Source organism: Corticium candelabrum, chromosome 8 (genome assembly GCF_963422355.1).
Source record: "Corticium candelabrum chromosome 8, ooCorCand1.1, whole genome shotgun sequence".
Classification (NCBI taxonomy): Eukaryota; Metazoa; Porifera; class Homoscleromorpha; order Homosclerophorida; family Plakinidae; genus Corticium; species Corticium candelabrum.
The window spans coordinates 5,470,810-5,478,098 of record NC_085092.1 but is presented as its reverse complement, the minus strand read 5'-3'; positions in this window follow the sequence as shown (position 1 = coordinate 5,478,098).

Genomic DNA, 7,289 nt, shown 5'->3' with positions numbered 1-7,289 from the left:
TGTAGCCCGTTTAAGAAATTTAGTCTGTATTATTTTCATCTTAAGAGATGCCTCAACAAATTCTGGAATTCTTTCCGCTATAGAGTCTCTTTGTCTCATACCAAGCCTACGACGAATACCTTTTCGATACGCTGTGTTAATAGACGTCTCTACTATACTTCGTTCAAAATTCCACAAATGACTTCCATATGCAAGAACCGGAAATAGTTGACTTTGCATGATTGTCATCCATACGCTATCTTTTGGACAACTTCCACCAAGTCGGCTAATGACACCATTCACAGCAGCATAAAATTTCCTTTTTCTAGCTTCCAATGTGCTCTGTACCATACAGCAACCATTCATAACGACGCCCAAATGTGTTATTTCCTCCTTGTTTGGTAATCTATTGCCATTGAGAAAGACATCTAATTCACTAGAGTGTTTCCATCGTCTCTGCTTGAATGTAATCACGACACACTTTTTGGTGTTGTATATCAGATGATGCTCATTTGCATACTTAGTACATATATCTAACATTTGTTGTAATGCAGCAACATTTGGGGACACTAGTGTTATGTCGTCTGCGTAAGTCAAGCACCCGAGGTATAGATCTGCTATTCTGGCTCCGAGACCAGAAAATCTAAGCTGTGTCGAAAGATCATCTATATAGAGATCGAACAGAGATGGAGACAAAACGCTCCCTTGTCGTACACCATTTCCAATGCCAAAATGTGAAGAACAGTACTAGTGGTTGTTCCACTTAACTTTCGTTTCTTGACATGAATACCACTTGGCAAGAAATTTAACCAAATATGCAGGAGCACCTCTATCCAGTAACTTGTTAAACAGACAATAAAAGGAAACTTTATCATATGCTTTTGATAAATCAAGAGTACACACATATACTTCTTTGTTACCATTTGATATGTAGTAGTCGACAGTCTCCTTCAAAACAAAAGAACAATCTGAGCATCCACGATCCTTTTGAAACCAAATTGTTGTCGACTAGACATCAGCACACCATGCAACTTGTCACGCATTATTAGTTCCAGTGCTTTTGATATTGTTGACGAAACGGTATTCCTCTGTAATTGTCTGGATCACTGGCATCACCATGTTTATGTTTAATGACTGGAACAACCTAATAAGACTCCAAAAATTGAGTTGGGACTACAGAATGTCTTAAATACATATACAAGACAAACTAGATCAAAGCGGCGACTATGCAAGCTAACATAATAAAGCACGAAAAATAGTAAATCCAAACAAGAAAACTATCGGATCCAGCCAAGAAAGTAACGTAACTAGATATCAGTAGAGCTGAAACTCGTCGCAAATTTGAGGTAGCGCTGCTGTCAAAAGGTGTTCATTTTTCAAAAACCTGTTCTACACACATAGTTACTAAGTACTACAACATTTCGAATTTCACTTCAGTTCTCCTTGTAGTAGACAGAATGATACGGGCCTTACAGGCCCGCTCCCGCGTGTGGTGGGAGGTTGCGCGTTAGTGTTCTGGCGGAGTTGTACTGTACTACTGTCTATTCCACGTAAGCGTGAACTCGGTAGTGAGTAATGAAGTAGAAGTCACACCAGGTGTGCTCATTAGAGCATTAAGAGCTGCTCCAGTTGGACCATGTTACACCAATTATCTTAAATGGTTCCAGTTGCTGATCCGTTGGTCTTACAAGATAATTGGATAATAGCCATTACTCCACCCGTTTGTCTTTGATGTGCACAAGTATTATCCTTCCGTTTCCTTTGTAGGAAAGGCCTAAATAATTTGATAAACAGAAATGCCAGACAAAGCGGTTTGTAGCGATACCGAAATCATCGCGAAAGTACAAAAAACAACGAAGATATTGATGATTTTCAAAGTTGACACTTATGGGGAACAGACAGTAGTGGCTGGTAATACAAAAACGGTGAAAACACAACATTTGGCGACGAGGATATCGCAATGGCCGCTAGAATAGGAAAGTGGGACCGTTCGACAGCGACACAGAGGAATGGGACCATTACGTGGAACGATTGGGATTCCTTTTCACAGCCAACAAGATCACAGAGAGGGAGGAGAAGAGAGCGATTCTTTTGACGGCGTGCAGGGAGCCGACATACAAACTGATCAGGAATCTCGTGTCACCGAGGAAGACGGAAGAAGTCCCGTATGACGTGATCGTGGCTACGGTGAAGAGCCACCTCAACCCCAAGCCATCAGTGATCCTCCAGAGGTATCGATTCAACAGCAGGAAAAAAACGCCCAGGTGAGTTAGTAGCAGACTTTGTGACAGATTTGAGAAGACTATCGGCTGACTGTGAGTATGGAGAGACGTTAGCAGACATGCTTCGCGACCGATTAGTGGTCGGATTAAGAGACGAACGAATCCAACGCAGACTACTACAAGACGATACGCTAACATTTGACAACGCATGGAGAATCACTCAATCGATGGAAACAGCAGCCAAGAACACAGAAGAACTCAACCAAACGCTAGGGATGCAAGCGACTCTAGTACAGTCTGGAGAAGTACACAAGATGATAGAAAGTCAGGAGGACCGTCGGAGAGGCAAATGTTTCCGTTACTTGGGTGAACATTGGCCACGACCCTGCAGATTTCTCAATGCGCAATGCAGAAGATGCAGGAAGATTGGTCACTTGGTAAGGGCGTGCCAAAATCCAGCAGCAGAAGCAAAAACAGCGCATCGTGTTAAGAAAACTGGGAAGAGAAGGAACCATAAGACCCACGCCTTTTTCAGAATGGGCTGCACCAATAGTACCGGTACTGAAAGCGGATGGGTTGATGCGAATTTGCGGCGACTACAGATTGATCATCAACCAAGCCGGACAGCGAGATAATTACCCGCTAGCACGATTGAGGACATGTTGGCATCATTATCGGGTGGAGTGACGTTTTCAAAGTTGGATTTAAGCAACGCATATCAACGAGTGGTCTTAGATGAGCAGTCCATGAAGTATACGGTGATCAATACGCAATCGGGACTGTTTGAATTCACTAGGCTCCCTTTCGGGATTGCGGCGGCGCCAGGTATTTTTCAGAGAGTTATAGACTTTGCTACAGGGGATACCACACACGATGGTATATATGCATGATATTCTTATTACTGGTAGGACACAAGACGAACATTGTCACAACTTGGAAACAGTGCTCAGCAGACTAACACAAGCAGGATTACGCCTCAAACGCAACAAGTGCGTCTTTTTCCAAAAGAAAGTGGCATATATTGGAATACAAAATCGACAAAAAAGGGCATTTACCCTAATGGAGAGACAGTACAGGCAATACAAAACGCACCGGAGCCAAAAGAATGTACAGGAACTACGAGCATACTTAGGGCTGATCAACTACTACGACGATTCTTGCCGAGATTGTCAATATATGACTTATTGCGAAAAGGAAAGCTCTGGACATGGGGGAGAGAACAAAAAAAGCATTCGAGCTCTGTGAAGTTGGCTCTGCAATCCACCAACCTCTTAGTACATTTCGACCTGGAGAAAGAGCTGACTCTCGCATGTGACGCATTCCCGTACGGAGTGGGAGTGGTGCTATCCCGACCGTCACGATGATGGCGCAGACAAATCAATTGCATTTGCGTCCAGGACTCTTACCCAGGCTGAATGGGGCTACGCACAGATAGACAAAGAGGCACTGGCCGTAATGTTTGGAGTCGAGCGGTTTCACCAGTTTGTCTATGGTAGACCATTGTGATCTACAGAGATCACAAACTTCTGTTAACATTATTTGGAGAAAAAAGGGCGTACCGACGACTTGCTCCGGTCGCCTGCAACGATGGTCGTTATTGCTGTCAGGATATCAATACGAGCTGAAATACAGGCCCGGAAACGAGAACGCCAACGCGGATGCGTTAAGCCGGTTCCAAATAGAAAGCAAGCCCGAAGTGGGAACAGAAGACCCACCGGAAGCAGTGTTAGCCTTGCATATCTTGGAGATGTTGCCACAAAAGCGGATAACAGCGGCACAGCAGAGGAAGTTGAACAGAGTAAGACATAACCTTAACAAGAGTGAGAAGCTACACGTTGTCAGACTGGCTCAGAACGAACAGGGAGGCGACATTAGAGCCCTATTGGCGCCGGAGGGTGGCACTGAGTGTGCTGGGAGGATGTGTATGGTGAGGATCCCGAGTCATAATACCACTACAGGCTAGAAAGAGGGTACTGGAGGAGTTGCACGGGGTTATCCGGGGCCGCACGCATGAAAGGATTAGCAAAAAGTTATGTGTGGTGGTGGCCAAAGATGAACCAAGAAATCGAGCAACACGTCCAGCTTTGCATCAGATGTCAAAGCCACGCTACCGCTCCAGTGAAGGCACCGTTACACCCGTGGGCGTGCCCTGAGAAACCCTGGACCAGACTACACTTGGACTTTGCAGGCCCATTTATGGGGAGGCAGTTCTTGGCAGTGGTGGATGCTTTCACCAAGTGGCTGTAGGTGAAGGCTTTACCATCCATTACGGCATTATCTACCATCAAAAGTCTGCAGCGCATATCTGCAACACATGGGATCCCAGAGATGTGCGTAAGGGATAACGGACCCGCGTTTGTAAGCAAGGAGTTCAAGCAATTTATGGAAGGAAACGGGATCACCCACATAATGTCGGCACCCTATCATTCATCCACGAACGGTCAGGCAGAACGGGCCGTCGAGGCATTCAAAAGCGCATTGAGAAAAATGAGGAAGGAATACGGATCACTGGAGAGTAAAGTGGATCACTTTTTATTTCGGTACCGGCTAACACCACATACAACCACGGGGTAACCACCTGCAGTACTGTTGATGAGTCGACTGCCGCGTAGTAGATTGAACATACTAGGAGCAGATGTGGGGGAGGGGAAACGACAGAGACAGAAACAACAACGTTACCAACATTACCGAACCAGCAGGGAACGTAACTTGGGCATTAGACAGCCGGTGTTCTTGAAAAACTTTGGCACGGGGGAGCTGTGGGTGAGCAAGGAACAACCCAGCAAGAGTCACCTCCTCAAGCCGGTGAGGAACAATGCTGTGCCAGGGCGGAGATCCACAGATGAACTAAAGTAGAAGGGTTAGATGTAGCTTTAGGGTAGACGAATACAGTAGATTGATACGGGCCTTAGAGGCCCGCTCCCACGTGTGGTGGGCGGTTGCGCGTTAGTGTTTTGGCGGGAGTTGTACTAGTGGCTGGTAATACAACAACGGTGAAAACATAACACTCCTGTGTTTATATACCTTCAAAGGTCAGGGATCTCATCAAAAAGTCTTGCAAGTTTTTGTGCATACCTCTTCCCAGTGCAACGTTTGTAGTATAATTATGTTGATTTGACAACAAATCAATGATATAATTAGCAGAATGGTGTGCTGCTTAGCTGTGATGACAAAATTTGCCACAATGACGCCAGACCGCTGAATTTTGGTCAAGCGACGGTGAGCTTCTTTGTTTGCAGTCCAATTACGTGCATGCAAACATCTAGATGCCTAGCAGATAACCTATGTGCCCTGCTCTCGTTAGATAGCGCATTTAGTACGGATACGGATGATGAGACCATGACTTCGAGACGTTTCCCTCTATACTTTGTCTCAAAATTTTTGGATACAGATCATTGCCTTAGGTATAACTATATTGGAACTTACTGGGTTAGTAGTTACCCAAAGCTATGAAATGTTGTTACACTGGTCTTGTAGTGTAGTTATATATATAACATAAAATATAGAGAATATTATATTTTATAACAAACTACTACAGACAAAACCGGCAAATCCCAAGCAATTACATCAGCATCTAACATTAATCTACTTTGTATCATACAAGCATTAAATTTCCACAAATTAACATACAATTGTTGCATTAAATTAGAATACACTTGTGTAAAAGGAATACTAGTCGCAGTCACTACTTTAGACGCAATAGTTTTAATAGTATCCAGACTAGCAGGAGTCCAAAAACGATACGTTTCCACTGCTAGTGGGAAGAACAAGGCACCACTGTCAGCGACTGCTTCTTCGTACTTGAGATCTTTTTCAAGTTCACCTGCTGCTGCAGCTGAACAGGCAGAATTTGCACTGTTGACAACAAATTCCAATTGAACTGTGTTACGGATGGTAAGGTCAAAATAGGCAGAACGTCCAAACAGAAAGTTGGGATTGTAAACATCACCAGGGCGATTGCTATTCTGTGACGAAAATCTCTGTTCTAGTAAAGTCCCTTGTCATCTATCAACAGCGCATTATAGATGGTGTCCCTCAAAGCATCGTGACGTTTTGATCTCAACGAGTTCTTACGACAGCCGAGAAGATGATCACCAATCTTGCCAATCAATTGAGCACATGGGCAGCGTACAGCGTTTGGATGAGACGGAAAAAGAGGAATACCCAGCCGAATTCGTAGAGCGGCAGTGAACTCATGCCTGGACTTAGCAAGACCGAGATTTGGGTTGGGAATGGCTGTGAGCCATGCCCCTGCATGTGATTCACATATATATATATATATATATATATATATATATATATATATATATAATTATTCACGCAGGGTCTGAAATTAAGATTGTATACAGCAGTTTATCTTTAAACTTCTGTAGTCGTACAACAAACATGCAATCATCTGTTGTTTGTCCTGTTGCACTTTAACAAGTTTAGTGTGCAGCCCATCGAGCAATCTAAAAAAGAGCTTCGTGTAGTCTGCCTTGCTGCCGCATACATATTCCTTCTCATAGGTAACGTCTCGTCCGACATGTTGCTGCATCTGTTAACTAATTACCATGGCCATGCACACGTCATTCGTCGTCACTCTAGGATCAAGAATATAGATGTGTCGCAAACAATTTTGGCGTGTTTCTAGGACTAAAATTAGATTTTTTCTATGACTAAAATTATGTTGTCTCAATGTGAAATTAGACCCTAAAATGGTACGAACATAGCGGTGAACGCTAGCAAAAAGACTTTCAAGTTTGACTTAACTGCTATAATTATAAACTTTGTAGACGTTTGTGAGTTGTTTATAGACTCTTTCTTTGTTTGAGATGTTTGCGACCAAGATACAGTTTGTATGCAGTCTATTTTTTCGCGTTCTGGTGTCACTGCTACAAAGTATATCACTAAGTAGTGTCGGGGGAGGGGGGAGTAGATGGGCTAAATCTTCTTCAATCTTTGTAGGCGTGCGTGCATGTCAAACCATTAAGTTACCAAACTGTCAGATAAAACTTGTTCATAACACTGTCCCTGTAATGACGGACGTTCATATTGTAAAAGGAAAAAGGAAAATTGGTGTGGCTTTGCAGTGTGGGTGACAGCCCC